At 44.7% G+C, this 18,365-nt stretch overlaps 1 long non-coding RNA gene across 1 annotated transcript in view; it reads right to left on the reverse strand.

The window, feature by feature from the left end:
* The window catches only part of LOC132690113 (uncharacterized), a 771,167-nt gene that overhangs the window by 16,998 nt on the left and 735,804 nt on the right, over positions 1 to 18,365 (reverse strand). The window contains exons 8-10 of the long non-coding RNA XR_013552544.2: positions 15,000 to 15,116; positions 13,130 to 13,165; positions 9,951 to 10,076 (exon numbers count right to left, since the gene is read on the reverse strand). This is a non-coding gene — a long non-coding RNA (uncharacterized LOC132690113). The remainder of the gene's footprint in view (positions 1 to 9,950; positions 10,077 to 13,129; positions 13,166 to 14,999; positions 15,117 to 18,365) is intronic.

Below are 18,365 nucleotides of genomic sequence, written 5' to 3' on the forward strand. Positions count from 1 at the left end.
AAGTTGGGGGGTGTGTGGTCACAGCTCTGGGACTCTGGGCTTCACGTTAGGGCATGGGGTACATGCCTCCCCAGACACTGCAGAAGTTAGGGTTGATACAGGCACGGATTTGGAAGAGCTAGCCCTTTCACCTTGTTATTATCTTAACAGCTTTCCGTGGTTTTTCTTTGTTATTGACCAAAGCGTGCACCTAAAACCTTTGGTTCCTGCAGCTTTTGGCCCGAAATAATTTTCCTTCTCCCCAGTCTACCCTAAGAGGCATGGTATAATTCTATTCAAAATGAATGCCAAAAACAAAAAGCGTCATAAATAATTATGTATCATATTACATTTAAAAGATACAGCAATTCTATTCAGTGTATCCAACCCATATTAAGTTGCACTATATAAAGCGGTGTAATATAATGCATTTCAATGGGTCTAACGCAAAAAAAAAAACAAAAAAACAGCCATACTAGCACATTAGCTTGGGACTCAATACCATGGAGCTTTCCCCTCTGAGTTTATCGCCCCCATTTCATAAAGCCCTTCTTTTTACTGATGGGGAAACTGAGGCGCAGAGAGTTTGCACGGGAGAAGCAGGGTGGGAACAATTCTTCTCCCGTTCCCCTTCGGGACAGAGAATATTGCAACCCCTCCGGGTGGACCCACTATTCCTTGGATCCCGACGAATGTTCCCAGGGCGTGTTGGCATCTGGCTGCAGGGTCGTGACTGCGAGAACAGCATCTTCCCGCAAGACTCTGCCAACAGGGCTCTGGACGCTACTGGGCTCCTTCCGGAAATCCCTTCTAAATAGGCATGATAAAATGGATGACACGAATGTCCACAGCAGCACTATGCATAACTACCAAAAGGTGGAAACAGCTCAAATGTTGATCAACTGGCGAAGACGTAAACACGTTGGTGTTGTTTCCAGGCAGTGGAACGTTCTTCGGCCGTAAAGAAAAGAATGAAGCCCTGATACGTGTTACAACACGGAGGGGCCCTGACAACACGCTAAGCGGAGGAAGCCAGACACAAAAAGTCACATTTTGGAGGTCCAGAAGAGGCACATCCATACAGAAAGGAAGTAGATTAGTGGTTCTAGGGGCTCGGGGTAGGGAAATGAGGAGTTACGGTTTGTAGGGATGGAATTCCTCTTTGGAGATGATGAAAATTTTCTGAAATTAGTGAGTGGTGACAGCTTCTCAGCCTCGTGAATATACTAAGAACCACGCACTGTATCTTTTAAAGGGTGAATTTTATGGTATGTGAATTATGTTTCTATAAAAAATAACGGGTTACGTTATAAAATTAAAAGCCAAGATGGATTACCATTTTGACTCTGTGGTTCCCGCAGAAATGGAAACCACGCAGTAGTTTCCACGCTGCTTTAGTGGTTTCTGAGGTCCTTTCTGAGCACCGTCCATGGGTCTGCCGGCATCGGATGAGGGCCCACCGGAGGGAAGAACCACAGTGATCATCCAGGCTCGAGAAAGGCAGAGGTCATGTTGAGGTCACAAAGGCCAATGTGAGAAATTCAGTCAGAGCAGAAATGCATTGCCCTTGAAGCTAGAAGACCTGAATTCAAATCCTGACCATGCCACTCGGAGCTGTGTGACCCTGGGTAGATCTCTTAAACCCTTTGTGCTTGGAGGACCTCATCTATAAACTGAACATACTGATAACACCTCCCTTGAGGAATTCTTATGGGGATTAAATAATGAATTGTTATTTGTAAAGGGCTAAAACAGGGTCCTGCGGTATGTGAGCACTACGTATATCTTTATTAAGATAATTTTGGAGTTGCATTAATTTCCTTTTGCCACTCTAATGACTTACCACAAACTGAGCAGCTTAAAACCACACACATTTATTATCTGCCAGATTTGGAGGTCAGTCGTTCCAGGAGTTCTGGAAGTTGAAATGGGTCTATGGGGCTAAAGCACATGAGTTGGCAGGGCTATAGTCTGGAGGGTCTCAGGGAGAATCTGTTCCTTCCCTCTTTCAGCTTCTAGAGGCTGTCTGAATTCCTTGGCTTGTTGCTGTGGGCCACTCTGACCTCTGCTCCTTTGTCACATCTTTGACTCGGCCCTTCTTGCCTCCCTCTTGTAAACACCCTCGTGGTTACATTGGATCAACGTGGATAATCCAGGACAAGGAAATCTGCAAAGCCCCTTTTGCCACATAAGGTGACATATTCACAGGTTCCGGGTTTAGAATGTGGCCGTCTTTGGAGGGGGGGCATCCGTCTGCCACAAGAATATATTACTTTCTCGTACAGCTGGTTGAGCTACATACGCTTAATCAGGGGGTTAGGAAATACTTGAGACGCTCTGAGATTTCTATTTAATTCAAATACACCAAAGGGTCTGGGATCTGAGGGAGGCTGGGCCGGCTCCCTAAGGCTTAATCCCCATCATTCTAGTTGCTCTGACGTCAGTGCAGGGGAGGGAGGCATTGTTCCTCCTGCAGGTACCCTCTGACCAAGAGTCCTGGTGCTCTCTGTTCCCCGTGCCTGAACACAGTTCCTCGAAACTTTCTTCATGAGTTGGCTCAGATGTCACCTTCTCAGGCTCACTCTGACCATCCTATTTAAAAGTGCGACCCACTCGAACCTAGCCTTCTAAAGATTCCTCCCCTCCGCCCCCCTGCCCATGATCCCTGCCTCCTAGGATTCACACCTTTGTGCAATTCTCTTCCCTCGAGGGCTGGGCCTAGATTTTAATGAACAGAATATAACAAAAATGATTGGCTATCCCTTATGGATTACCAAAGCCCATGACTTCCATCTGCCACTCTCTTTTGCTCTTTCGTTTGCTTGATCTAATGAAGCCGGCTGCCATGTAGCGAGCTATCCAATGGAGAGGTCCACATGGCAAGGAACTGAGCGTGGCTTCTGGCCAACAACCCACAAGGAACTGAGTCCTGCCAACAGCCAGGTAAGTGAGCTTGGACGCGGTTCTCACTCTCGCCGTGTGTTGGGCTCACTACAGCCCCAGCGGACGTCTCGATTATAGGCTTCTGAGAGGTTGCGAAACTGAGGACCCAGCGAAGCCATGTTGGATTCCTGAGAAACTATGAGGTCATGAATGTTGCTTGGAATTGGAATGTTTTGGGGTAATTTTTGGAGTAACAGATAACTAATATAATAGTCGACATCAATCGGAGGCCGGCAGGCAGCGCGCCAGATATATTTTGCACATAACCGTATTTGATCCTTTACAATTGGTACTATTATTCGCCCATTTTAAAGATGGGAAAGCTGAGGCTCTGTAAAATCGGGGCTTGACCAGCATCCCCGAGCTGGTAAGCAGAAGAGTCAGGTGAAAATGACCCATATTGTTTTTTATCGGCTGCATGGATGGAGTTCAGCCTGTGGTTGGGGAATAGTGCGATTTCCTGTGGATTAATGTGGGAATCAGATAAATATTTGGTGGAAGCCTCCATATGGAGAACTCTCTCCTTGGAGTTGCCCACAGCCTCCTCTCATGAGCAACTCTCCCCAGCCTAGTAACGTACCCATGTAAGAACTAACCAAGGAAGACTGCATTTTCTGGGCATTTTCCTTGGAATCTTACATCAGGCCTTCGACGTAGCTGGCAAGGGCCGGGAACGGGCGCTTCAGATGCCCATCTTCTCTCCCGAAGCCATCTAGAGGGTGAGAGTGAAAGTCTACCCTGACTTGGGGGTCTATAGGAGGTGTGTTTTCCCCAGGAGAGACCTTTAAGAGCCCTTGGAAGCAAGCTAAGGAGGAAGAGAACCAAGAGAGTTCTTTTCTGCCTAAATTTATGCAAATCAGCGGTTTGTCCTCCAAACGTGATTTTTATCTCCGTTTCCTTTTGCAGCTGATTGAGCGATCGGAAGCAAGCACTGCAGTTGTGACCCCCATCTGAACTCTGCCCCTCTGAAAACCCATTTGCTTCTGCAAAACCTTGCTACCTTGAGCCCACCACTGTTTTCCAGGGGAGGATCCCAAGGGTTCCGGTCTGAATCCCCTCCCACCCTGTTGTGAGAATCCTACTTGTCTTTGCACTGAAACTGACTTCCATTCACTAACTGAGACATTCTTGGAGGTAGAAGGCAGAGGCCACTCTCCTTAGCCCTCTGGAAAATGAAGCACAAGGCCGATCAGGTTGGTTTTCATCTGCACAGAGTCAGGATGTTGACATCTGCAAGGTTTGGGTGAACACCAAGTTCAACAGTTTCATGTTACAGACAGGAAACTGAGGCCAGAGAAAGGAAGGGATTTGCCTACGGTGACCTAGTTGGCTGGGCAAAGGGCATATCTTGAGGGCTGCAGACACGTAAGGATTGGGACATCCTGGTACAAAGCTCAGAAGGCTCCTTCCACCAAGCCAGCGATTGTACAGCAGTTAAAAGGGGTTCTTCGGTTCTCCGGCACTTTATAAATGTTATCTCCATCTTCACAAAAACGTCCAAGTCCACAGTGGTTTCTTTATTTTTTTTTTTAAAGAAGTTACTGACCTAGTTAAAGGATCTGATGAAATACGAAACTCTTTCCTTCGTAAAAAAAATACAATATGCCAAAAATTATATTACGTTTTAAGGACTCTTTGAAGGCCCATGGACTCCAGGCTGAAAGCACCTGCTTTTAAGTTTGGTTATTTTCCCCATAGAGCACATGGGAAAACTGAAGTTCAGAGAAGGTATGTGCTATGCTCATGCCTAGTGTGGTGATGTATGCCCTTAAACAGAGATTGGCTGAACTCCAAAACTCAAGTTGGTTCATTCCCCCAGATTACAATGAGATGAAATACCACAGATTCTGGAAAACAAGTATTCACTCATTCTTTACCAATCATTATGTTGTTGTTAAAGCCTCTACCGAGCGCCTGGCATTGGAATAAGAAATGGCGCCTTGGAACTTACGCAAAGTTTGGCATAGCTGGCTTTCCTGTCTGCAAGAGAGAGCCTGCAACTGGGAACTCATGGCCGGCCTTCCCAAGATGTGTGTGTGTGTGTATGTGTGTGTGTATTTTATAAGAGTAGATGTGCAGCAGTCCCCAGCGAAGGAGATGGGATGGACACCCTGCAGAGGGCTTCATGGGTTGAACAGAGCAGAGACTAAGGAGCAAACTCAACCAGGAACCAAATGCGTTCCATCGAAGTTGACATGCAGTGTGTCCAGATCCGACGGGAGCGTTCCATCCTGTTATTTTTAGGATTAAGACTTTAGGCTTTATATCAGAATGACGCTATATGGTGTGATAGGCTCCTTGTCCTGCCTTCTTTAGAGGTGCTGGGGCTGGAAGCCACATGTCCCCTGGATGGCCCTTTCCACCATGGTCATGGGGATCCAAGTGATGTCTGGTTAAAGTAATGGGAAAAGAATCAGTGGTGGCAGTGGGGGTCACCAGGAGGAGACTCAGTCTGGTAAATGAAAGAGACTGTTTAGATCAGAGCCAGTTGGCTGGCCCGGTTTGTATAGTTGATGCTGGGTAATTGTCTTCACTTTGATTTTTGCCTAACCGAGTAACTTCTCCCCAGTCTCCGTAATAGCCTGAGTTGCTCCTGAATCTGGTCCCAGGATACTTTCCCTGATTTCTGGCTATTAGGTTTTCCTCTACCTGTCCTCTAAGCTGCTGAATCGCATTTAGAGACTCTCTAGTAGTCTAAAGATGTCCTAAAAGACTTCCTTCTAGCTAGTCCAGCTCTGCGCTGGCCTCCAGGGAGCTGGAGCTCCAGAAATCATCCCCCTTGGAGAAGTACCATCAGAAGAGGCTGTGGGGGGGCGGGGCATGGAGCAGGTATAGTTGTGGAAAACGGCATAGGAGGCTGACTGAGGTCCAGTGGTCAATTTGTTGATGATCTTAAAGCAAGAAGAGAGCAAGGTGGAAGTAATCCTCAGTAGTCCCCTTGGATTTGGTCACTCAGGGAAACTCCCCACCCTCCTGTAGAGTGAGTCCCTTGAGTTCTAATCCTGTCTCGGCCACCAAGTCTGTGTGATATTAAACAGGTCCCTTCTCCTTTCGGGGGCTCAGTTTCTCCATCTATACCGTGGGTGGGATCACATGCTTTCCCCAGGTCTTTCTGCCCGCTCCCCCCGAATCTAGACTTTTCTGTTTGAGATTTGAGAAAACATCCAAAATGAGTTTCTTTAGTGGAGGTATAATTTACATACAGCGAAACGCTCTTGACTGTACTGTTGAGTCACTTTTGACAAACACATACACTTGTGTAACTTCACTGACCCCAACTGGGACACAGAATGTTTCCATCCCCACAAAAAGTTCCCTTGTCCCGTTTTCCAGGCAATTCTTTACCTCAGAGGCAACCGCGGATCTGATTTCTATCACTGTAGGTTAGTTTTGCATATTCTAGAATTTCATATAAATGGAATTATACAGTATGTACTTTTGGGTCTGACTTCACTCAGCACATTATTTTTGAAATTCATCTACATTGTTGTATGTAGTTTACTCCGCCCTTTTGTTTCTCTTTCTTTCTTTCTTTCTTTCTTTCTTTCTTTCTTTCTTTCTTTCTTTCATTCCTTCTTTCTTTTTCTTTCTTTCTTTCCTTTTCTTTTCTTTTCTTTTTTTGCTGAGTAATATTCTATTATTTGAATATATTACAGTTAGTTAATCCATTTTCCAGTTGATGGACATTTGCTCTTTTCCCAGCGTTTGGCTGTTATGAGTAAAGGTACCAAGAACGTTTGTTCATACACAAGTCTTTTTTTGTGGATCTGTGTTTTTATTTTTCTCGGACAAACATCTAGGAATAGAATTGCTGTGTCATTAGGCAGGTGTGCATGTAACTTTTTAAGAAACTGTTCAGCAGTTTTCCCGAGTGGTTTTTACCCTTTTATATTCCCACCAGCAATGCATGAGCGTTCTGGTGGCTCCACCAGCTCTCCATCATTTGATGGTATCCTTCTTCCCCTCCTTAGACATTCTAGGGAGTATATCATGGCTCACAATGATTTTTACACTCATTTTTATTTATGTTTTTGTTTCATTTTACCACTGAGCCAAAAGCAAATTGTTATCAGGACCCTGCTAAAGAGTGAAAGATACTTCGAATGATTATTAAATATCCGCATTTTTTTTCTGTTAAATTCAGTCTTTAATTTCTTTTTTATTTTCCTTTTCTAAAATTTTTAAAATTTTATTTTTTAAATTTACCTCCAAGTGAGTTAGCATATAGTGCAACAAGGATTTCAGGAGTAGATTCCTTAATGCCCCTTCCCCATTTAGTGCATCCCCCCTCCCACAACCCCTCCAGGAACCCTCTGTTCTCCATATTTAAGAGTCTCTTACGTTTTTCCCCCCTCCCTGTTTTTATATTATTTTTGCTTCCCTTCCCTTATGTTCATCCGTTCTGTCTTAAAATCCTCATATGAGTGAGGTCATATGATTTTTGTCTTTCTCCGACTAATTTCACTTAGCATAATACCCTCTAGTTCCATCCACATAGTTGCAAATGGCAAGATTTCATTCTTTTTGATTGCTGAGTAATACTCCATTGTGTGTGTGTGTGTGTGTGTGTGTATGTGTGTGTGTGTGTATGTATATATATATACATATATATATGTATATATATATATATGCACATATATATATATATGTATATGTATATATATATATGTGCATATATATATATACCACATCTTCTTTATCCATTCATCTATCATTGGACACTTGGGCTCTTTCCATACTTTGGCTGTTGTTGATAGTGCTGCTATAAACATGGGGGTGCATGTGTCCCTTTGAAACAGCACACCTGTATCCCCTGGATGAATGCCTAGTAGTGCAACTGCTGGGTCATAGGGTAGTTCTAATTCTAATTTTTTTGAGGAGCCTCCATACTGTTTCCCAGAGTGGCTGCACCAGTTTGCATTCCCACCAGCAGTGCAAAAGAGATCCTCTTTCTCCGCACCCTCCCCAACGTCTGTTGTTGCCTGAGTTGTTAATGTCAGCCATTCTGACAGGGCTGAGGTGATATCTCATTGTGGTTTTGATTTGTATTTCCCTGGTGATGAGTGATGTTGAGCATTTTTTCATGTGTCGGTTGGCCATCTGGATGTCTTCTTTGGAGAAGTGTCTATTCATGTCTTTTGCTCATTTCTTCACTGGATTATTTGTGTTTTGGGTGTTGAATTTGATAAGCTCTTTATAGATTTTGGATAATAACCCTTTATCTGATAATGCCATTTGCAAATATCTTCTCCCATTCTGTTGGTTGCCTTTTAGTTTTGCTGATTGTTTCCTTTGCTGTGAAGAAGGTTTTATTTTCATGAGGTCCCAATAGCTCATTTTTGCTTTTGTTTCCCTTGCCTCGGGAGACGTTATTTTGGGGAGAGTGCAAGCAGGGGAGCGGCAGAGAAAGGGGGCCAGAGAATCTGAAGTGGGCTCCACACTGACAGGCTGACAGCAGTGAGCCTAACGTGGGGCTCGAACTCATGAACTGTGAGATCATGACTTGAGCTGAAGTCGAATGCTCAACCGACTGAGCCACCCAGGTTCCCCTAAATATCCACATTCTTCTGCAGATGGCTGGTCTGCCAAATCATGCCTCCTTTACTGACTCTTTTCATTGCAGATAATTGCATTCCATTTCTTTTCATAAATACGTATCAATTGCCAAATATGTGTAGGTCTCTGGTACTAGATTCCTATCAAGATAGTAAAGAAAAGCAAGACTGGATTTAAGCTCTCAAGGGCATTATGGGAGAGGCAGAACCTAATGCCAAAAATGGTATCTTGCCACTCCAATGTAACCTGGAAGAGATCAATGTGTTGAGGAGCCTATACAGGGAAAAATAACTCCCACCATATCTGTCAAGGAAGGAGAGAGATACAGTTTTGAAAATCTGTATGTAAAGCAATACCAGAAGCATCAGGAAAGAAGTGGGCAGGGAGGTTAAAACCTGGTTGAACCCCCCCCTAACTTCCCAACCTGGCATGTATTAGGCATCCTTGAGACATGGGCACACTTAGAGTGATTAGTGGAGATCGGGAAGCCAGCCCAGGGAGTTGAAGCATTGCACCCACAAGTTGGTACCAGTGAGAACGTGCCGACAATGGGCAGTGGCATCGCTGGGGCCGAGTGCAGAGCGTTAAGAAGAGGAGGGCATGGCTGGGCTTTCTCCCTAAGGTCTTGACCTGGGAAAGCATGTCTAGCATCTGAGAGACGGGTGCGTAGGTCTTCCTCGAAGGATATGTCACCGATATCCAAACGTGGCTTCATCTCCTCGGGGAGCCTGGTGTTCTCTGAGGCCCTTAGGGGAGTGAAGGGTCTGGCCACACAGCAATGAGCCCACCGTGGCCGGGGAAGTGCTGGATCAAGTTGGTTAAGTTTTCTTTCTCTGCTCTGGCTGGAGTAGCCCCCCTAGGAAAATCCCATAGCATGGGGCCTGGTGGAAAGGAGGCCATAGTCCCTTCCTGGTTTCACACTGATTGAGGAGAGGGGTGGGCAGAGCCGTCTCCCCATTCCTTCATTACAAGATCCAACATTTAGTGAACACGCACCGTAGGGAGTATACTGTGAAAACTGCAGATGAAAGTTGAGGCATGCAGAGGGGTAAAACGATCATTATAAAACAGGGCAAAGAGTGCTAACACAGAGCCATACATTGGGAACTCAGGCGGGGACACGTAATCCAGTTTGGAGGTCTCTGGGGGGCAGGATGCTGCCCAATCTTAGGCAGGAGGGTGGGGAGGGGTAGCTGGCAGGTAGGGCAGTGTTTGCATAAGTCTGGGGGAAAAGAAGAGCCTGAAAGGTTAGGGAGCGAGGTGGACGTCATTCAGTGGGGGCTGGGCGCAGATTGCTAGAGGTCTGCAGAAGTTTGCAAGCCCCCAAACCTCTGGCCCAGTGAGCTGTGCAGACACACCATCCATTTTCCCAAGTTTCTTTCTGAACAGTGGAGCATGTGGTGTGTAAATGTGTGTGTGTGTGTGTGTGTGTGTGTGTGTGTGTGTGTGTACGGATTCTCCAGATTCTGTACCTGGAGGCTCTCACAGTTCTGGGTGACCGCGATCCGTTCGGCCTTTCTCCCACAGCTGGTGACAGTGGTCTCTTTTCTGCTGCTGGACATCACCCAGTGGCTCTTCTGTAAAGCGTGGACTTGCTCCTGAGGAGGAGGAGGAGAAAAGTAGAAAATGAGAGATCACCTACAGAGCCCGGCAAATTGTGCTCAAAATTATTTGAGCTGCCACTGGGTTTAGAGGATGGGGGTGAGGATACTCTGATTAGATTTCCAGGCCACCTGCGTCAGAAATGATCCCCAGGCAGTTCTTCCTGAGAACAACTGGAAAGGACCCTGTTGTCCTCAAGCCCACCAAAAGAAAGGACTTGAACCAGAAAATCTCCCACATCCCTCCAAAATCCCAGGCTAAAGAAGGCTTCTCTCGAGGCTACACAGGAGCCAACCGGGTAGCCTGTTATGGGTAAGGAAGGATAAACACACCCAAAGTGAAAGCTTTACCTGTTGTTATGAACGGCAAGGCAGAATCTCAACACATGCGGATCAAAATAGCTAATGAAAAAGGAAGCGTTGGGGCGTCTGGGTGGCTCAGTCAGTTAAGCGTCCAACTTCGTTCAGGTCATGATCTCGCGGTTCCTGAGTGTAAGCCCCGCATCAGGCTCTATGCTGACAGCTTAGAGCCTGGAGCCCTGCTTCAGATTCTGTGTCTCCTTTCTCTGTCCCTCCTCTTGTGTGCTCTCTCTCTCTCTCTCTCCCTCTCTCTCAAAAATAAATCAACGTTAAAAACAATTTTAAGAGGAAGTGTTCATGGCAGCTCCTATACTAGGAAGATATGACTCAACTATCCATAGATGCGACACCAGGAAGCTGGGAAAAGCCACGTGACTCTGCAGGAGACAGATTCTGTGGCTATTACAACCCTGATTCCCCTGAGGATGAAGGTTTGGTTTGGCTATGGACCACGAGCTAGACGTTGACTAGTCTGACTCTCTTGTGGACCAACCACAAGCGTTGAGAGAGAAGTCTCTATTTCAACCCATAAAGTTCTGGACACGTATGGGCGTCAGGAGGAAGTAGGGCCTTGGGAGTAGTTAGGAAACCAAAGTGCTTGCTGGGAGGAACCATACATTTCTTTTCAATCACTGATTCTCAATGGAACGGTCTCAGGACTAGCCGAGGTCCCAACAGTCGTGTAGCCAGTCGCCCGAGATCCCTCCTCACCTTCTCCCTCCACGTTGAACCCACCTCTAGTTGGCCCCCAAGTTCTGCTGGCCGACCTCAAATACCTTATGAATTCACTCAATCTCAGTTATAATGGTTGCAGCTCAAGCCATTCCAGTCCTTCCCTAAACAGGCTTCCTGTCTCCACTCTTGCCCCTCTTCTTCAGACTAACTTATGCTTTCAGGTCAGAGAGAGAGAGTTTTAGAACTTGAATCTTACTCTGCAATGATACGACTCAACCTCCAGGTGTGTGCGGAGGAGACAGGCTAACTTCCGTAACTGACGTCACAAGATCTTCCCTGATCTAACCTGGCCCACCCCTCTGGTCTTCCCACCCACCTTGTGCCACCTCCCCGCCTCCTTCACCACACAGCCATTGGCTCCCGTTCACAGGTACCTCACTTACTCCTTCTTACTTCTGTGGTTTTGTTCATCCAATTCTTCTCCGTGCAATGTGTTTCCACTCAAGCCAGGAAAGGATCCAGGGCATCCCCGACCCAAACCTTTTGTTCCAGTTGCCACATTGGGGCAGAGAGATTTGTTCATGCTTGGATCTTCCTCCCCGACCTCTTGAGGGAGCACCACTGAACGCATGCCGACCTCCTCACCTTTTCTGGTGCCGGCCACATGTCAACAGGCAGAAAATGATCCCGAATGAGCAAATGGCCACGTTATCCAGCTAGCTTACACCACTTATCCTTAACCTAAGCTCACAGGGTGGGCTACAGATTTTCCAGAGACGAGTTCAAATCCCTCCACCGTCATTCTCCAGCGGTGGGCCTGGCAGCAAGTTTTGCTTCATCCCTTGAAGTCTCCTTGTTTTCGTGTGGAAAGTGGTGAAGACAAATGGATTATTATGCGAATGACCAAAAAAGAACATAGGCTAAGCTCTCACCACAGTGCTTCATGTGTGCTCTGTAAATAATTCATCTGTTGTCATTACCATCATCACCATGAATCAGCAGGACTCTGTCTTCAGAGTTCCTATACGCACTTCTCACTTCTGTGTTTGGCCTTGATTTTCCTGATGGCCTTTCTTCATCTTGACATCGTGGGGTGGTGGGAGACAGACAGACTCGCATAGAATACCTTCCTTCTCCTCATCAACTAACAGAAACAGCAGCCTCCCTGAGATTCCATCTGTGTCCATCACTGCTAACAAGTGTGGTGGGCTGCAGGCATTTCGAGGGTGTGCACAGAAAGAAGAGGGAGAAACTAAGCACAGAAGTCTCACTCGTCCTTCTAAATGCGTAGCATACATTATGCGCCATATGTTTTGTTCTTCTGAAATATGTTAGATCGAAGCTGACTTTGGTCTCTGGCCCAAAGCGGCTACCGAAAAGGGGCTATGACCTCATTCTCTGATCTTGCACTCTCAATAAGAAACCTCATTTTTCAATTTAGTGAAATCCAAGAAGCGATTATGTGTAAGAATCCAGGGAAGGGCTCGTCCTATTCACACTTGTTACCACATCCAAAACAAACACAGTGAGGCCTATTAACATCCAGGGTGTCAACTTGGGTGGGGGTCCTTGGAAACCCAGAAGTCTCCACTGGCAGCTTCTGTCAAGGCTGACTACACTTAACTTGTCAGGAAAGGTTGAGAGATTTACCAATTTAAATCCCTCCCGTGGCCTTCTGGTCTACTGTTGTTCTCTGACCTACCACAGACCAAAACAATCATTCTGGTTGTCAAATTCACGGTTGGCCATTGTGCAAGAGCCCTGTGTTACTCAGGGAAGATCTTCAGAAATGATTATGACAAATCCTGTTATTGGTGGTGTTATTCCTTTTGTTAGAACTTTTCTCAGCCTTCTGTCCTGTCTTTCCCTTTAAGGTTTCGCAGTGTTTTATTTGAAATAAGGGGAGCTGTTCTAGATTTTTAAAGTGCTATCTGGGCTTGGTATCACATTTCTTTTTAAAAGAGACAATAATTGTGGGATTCAATTTGTTGCCAGGGACTGTATAAGATACTTACTATATTGGAGGGATCTGTTTTTATCATCACGATAACCTGAAAAAAAAAATGTTATATCCATGAAGAAACTGAGGTTTAGAGAAGTAATTGAACTTGTCTAAGGTCACACAAATAGTAACCAGCGGAGACAGAATTAAAAACCTTTTAGAGCTTAATCCAAATTCCACACATTGCATTACCCTGTCTTTTTTTCTCTCTTTTTTTTTTTTTTTTTTAATACCTCGGGGATTTTGTTTCCTAGTTACAACTCTGAGCGAGTTTTTCCATGGAAGAGACTATAGTCGGGGAAATGCCATAGTGGGAATCCAGCAGGAAGAAGAAAGCCTCCTGACTCTTCATAGGTGGTGAAGACATTTGTTGGGCCAAAAATTAAATAATATCTACTCCTCATCAAGGAGGCGAGGTGTGGGGAAAACAGCCTGCAGAAATTTCCCTTTGAGTTGTGAAAGCTAACATTCTGTATCTTCAAAATACAAGATCACTTCAACTATAGCACAGAATGTAAAATTTCTTTCCAGGTGCACCCAGAGACTATTGACCGCATCTCGAAGAGTGAGGGATTCTGCTAAAATAATCATGTGTTGGCATTCCAGTAGACCCTGAACTTCCAGAATCCTCCTGCTCACCGTAGAGATGGTCCCCAAGTCTTCTGCTGGTAACATGAAGAGTCTCCCTTGGGTCTTAAACCTAGCTGCTGCCAAATCTGGGTCACTTCTGCCCAGAAGAGACCGTTCCCAGTTGCGATGGATCGGTGTGGTTGCTTCTCTGCCAACAACCGTTGTTGAGAGATTTGTTAGTTTCAGAATCTGGAAGAGCTGCCTATTAATTGCATTCCGTTACGCAAGACTAGACCGTCAAACATCTTCTAGGTACTTTGTGCTTTGTTTTAGGCACCAGTGTACAATTTGGAAGTATAAATAATGCAAATTTCCCTTTTGGAAATCTCAACTAGTCCACTGTTGTACCTAATGGAGGCTGTTCCTTTGCTGCGTGGGAAATAAGTTTTCCCGTCTGCACTGGAGTTGTAGGTAACCAACGAATCGTTCTTGCCCCAGCAGACAGCGTTTGGCCCTAAGCAATCTGTGAATAATTAAGCAACAAACACAGCTGCAAGTTCTAAAATGTTCAACATTTAATACATGTTAAGTAACACTTCTTCCCCCCCATTGGAGAGGGAGGGGGCTAGACAAAATAATTATCGAGACTTAGTCCCACTCTCCTCAAACTCATTTTGATGATCACTTTGTTCACAGACCGGCATTTAAGAACTGCCCCCTCCGCCAAGCAGGGCCACGGGCTCAGTGAAACTTCACCCATTGCCAAGTCCCAGATCTGTAAAGAGAGCGGACAAGCTGTCTGTACAAGCAGTGTGGATTACTGCAAGACCCGGGGTTCTGTATCTCACTTGTCCAACGTTTGCTGGGAGGCCGTGGGTGGACCCCAGTGTATCTGTCTCACGTTCTTTCCCTGCAAAGCAAGAGGGTTGACTTATCTGATTTCGAAGACCCCTTTAGAGCTAATGTTCGGTGTATTCATGCCAAAGCACAGAAAAAACCTGGCGTTGTTCCCAAATGCACTAAGAATGGGCAGGAGGCGAAGGAAGGTGGCGAAGGGCCAGCATTGCATCAGAGAGACCCGGGTGCAAATTTTGCCTCTAACGCGCTGAGTAATCTCGAGGGAGCTGCTGTACCTCTCTAAACCTCCAGGTTTCTTTTTGTAAGAAAATACTTAATAATAATGCATCCCTCGAAGAGAGAAGCTAGCATGAACTGTGATAAATATAAGGCACTTGGGACGGTTCTGAGGCAGAATGAACTCTCAGTTGCTGACTCTGAAAATCACAATTTGAAACTAAATGTCTGGCACTTACCCGTATCTCGGATGTTTGCCTCCTGAGGCTATCTTCTTTGATCTGTCCATCCTCGCGTCCCTCTTGTTGGCGGGCTCCTTAACTCCTTCTCCTGCACCCCTCATGTGTGCCCTTTGTCTGAAAAAGCAGTTCCAGTTTATTCTCTAATGGTTCAAAGTAGGGCTAAGTTATCTCTATGGTCTGCAGAACTCAGAGCCTGCCTTTCACTGGAAATTAATAGGGGCACTTGTTTATTATGTACGCGGGCTGGACTCAAGCTGGTCTCCCCATTTGCCAGTCCGTTCGACACACAGTAGCCAGATGATCAGATCCATCCAGAAGTACAAATCTCTGGAGTAGCTTCCCACTGATCTTATTACTCGATAAAACGGAAATTCTTAACAGACACTGCCAGTTTTCCCAGATCCACATTGTGGCTCTAGCTTCTGTAGGGATAAGCTTCCTCCCATTCCTCCCACACCTTAAAAACAGCATGCTCCTTTATGTATCAGAACCGTTGACACAATGCCTCTGCCATCTGCAACGTAGCACCCTCCAAGTATATCCTTCCTCCCCATTCAAAGCCCAGCTCGAAAGCCTCTTTCTCAAGGAAGCACTCCTTGATATGCACTCTCACTCACTCCATTTAAGACAAGATCATGACTTCTTGGTAAATGTGTGCATAAGAAGCCTACACTTCACAGCACCTTTTTTTTTTAAAGCAAGAGTTACAATCGAAATTTAACCATTATTGCTACGACTCATAAATTGACGTCTGTCCCGTCTTCCTCCCTATGTGAATTCTAGGCTCAGAGTATGACTGTCCTTTCCACTACTACATTTCGACTGCACAGTACAATGTCTAGCACATAGTAGGTATTCAGTGACATTTAGTGAATGAACTTGGGCTATTTGAATGAAGACGTGCACGTACAAAATGAAAACAGTCCATCCTGTATCACAAGACGTGGAGTTGGATGCTCATAAATTATTTAAGAAGTTAGACATTTGACAGGAACAAAACAATCCTGAGATCCTGGAAGGCTCCAGGATGTACAGTTGTTGAAATGTCACCTTTAAGACGTGGGTATTGATTTACAGTTTGCATTCTTGAGTACATAGGATTCTGTACTAGCAAGGAAAAAAAAATCCAATTTCTGAATCTCAGGAAAGGAGAAGACTAAGTCAGGTTTGGTATCATCTGTCGGAAGGAAGGGAAGGTTGTGGAGTGTGTGTGTGTGTGTGTGTGTGTGTGCGCGCGCGCGCTCACTGAAGGGTTTAACATTGCCTGGCATTCTTGGTGGTGAGAAGAAAAAGCTGTAAGACATTTTATTTTCATCACAGCTTAGTTTTGCCTATTTCAATACATCACCTGAGTTTTATCACACAGTAGTACTCTGGTATCTGACTGCCTGTGCTCAGAATAGTTTTGGAGTTTTACCCGTGTTGTGGAGTACACTAGTAGTTTGCTACTTTTTACTGCTGTGTAGTATTCCACCGGATGGCTATACCACAAATCTTTAATCCATTTCATGTGATGGACATCTGGGCTCTCTATAGTTCCTTATACTATTAATGAAGTTTTTTTTTTTTTTTAAACATTTCTTGTACAAGTCTTATTGTGTATACAAGCTTTCCTGTCCTTTGGGTAAACACCTAAGACTGGTATTCTTGGGTCACGGGGTAGGGATATGTTGACTTCTGCGATATCGCTGGACTGATTCTCAGAGTGGTTTTTGCCATTTTGCATCCCAGTTTCACGGCAGCCTCTGGTGTTGTTGATCTCTTATTGTAGCCATCCTGGTGGGTGTATAATATTATCTCGTAGTTTTAAATTGTATTTTCTTGAAAACTACCATGGAACTTTTCTTCATGTGGTTATTGACAATTTGATATTTTTCTTTCTTACGTTCCTATTTGAGTCTTTGTCCGTTTTATTTTGAACAGTGTCATTCACCTTTTAAATATTGGGTTTTAGAGGTTGTGTATGGATTTATATATTTTTAATATAAGTCTTAATCAAATAAATGTATTACAACAATTTTCTCTAAGACTGTGACTCACCTGTTCACTTCTTAAAGGTGTCTTTTGAACGGAATGTGCTTTATATTCATGAAGTCCATTTTCATTACTTTTTTCCTTCATGGTTATTCCGTGTTCTAAGAAAACTTTGCTCTCTTAAATGTTGTGAAGATGTCCTCTTCGTTTCATGATAGAAGCTTTGTTGTTTTTGCTTTTACGTTTGGGTCTATGAATCATCTTCTCAAATTGATCTTTGAATATAGTAGAAGGTATGAATCAAAGCTCATTTTTTTGTTCCATATGGATCTATCCCTTTCCTCCACTGAATGGCTTTGGTCTCTGAGTTGAAAGTTAATTGACCATTTCTAATTATTTGACATTTAACTATGTTCTTTAGTTTATTTGCACCTGTATGGCAAAGATATTATATAATGATTCACGACCGTACCTCTCTTCCCAAACTCTACGTTCAGGGACATCAGGTTGGTAGCTTGAAATCGGCCGTGACGGGAACATTCACACCATGGAAACAGGGTACAGATCAAGGCTTAAGTGTTGTTATTTTGATTCTCCAGAGTTCAGAATGTATTGGGAACACTGTTAATAATGTAGGTGCACCTTAAAGTGGTACCACGTTTGCAACTATGAGGCTGTGAAAAGCACCAAAATTGGAAGAAAACTTGTGGCCGTATTTGAAAGCTGTTATCACTCGAGCAAAGAAGTCATGCACATCGCTAATGAATAGATGCTTCATTTCGCCTCCATCTCACCCATTAATGTAAACACAAACACCAACAAACATTCATGCGGGCACTATCCGCACTGTTTATCGCAACCGTAGGTGGGGCTGAGATACGAGTGTGTAACAAAAATGCCAACAAAAGCATTTTTGTGAGAATTAATGGACTATATGGAATCTATTTAAAAAAGAGTATTAACTATTTCATTATTATTTGTAAATGCTATGCTTTATATTCCTTATATCAGCAACATTTATAATAAATTTGTGCATGTATAGATACCCACACTTTCGCCCTCTTCCTACCGAGAGCCAGCCGTTAAACATTTACCAGCCACACAACACTGCCTAACTTACAGTGCTGTGAAGAGTAAGGAGACTGAGCTCCATGAGACTGCTTGAATGTTGCTGGATTTCCATCAGGTCATGTTCAAGGTCTTGGCCAACTTGGAGAAAGTGAAGGGAAAGCTTTATGGGGGAAAGCTCTGATGGCTTTGCAGGAGGAAGTAAGGCGACACGGCCCGTGAGAAAAGCCCACGCTCAAGGCTCAGCCTCAGGAGAAGCACACAGGTGGGAAAGCAATCTTGGTCCTCCCTCCAGGTAGGGCAGGATGAGGGCAGGTCAAG

Source organism: Panthera onca, chromosome E2 (assembly GCF_046562875.1).
Source record: "Panthera onca isolate mPanOnc1 chromosome E2, mPanOnc1 haplotype 2, whole genome shotgun sequence".
NCBI classification, from domain to species: Eukaryota; Metazoa; Chordata; class Mammalia; order Carnivora; family Felidae; genus Panthera; species Panthera onca.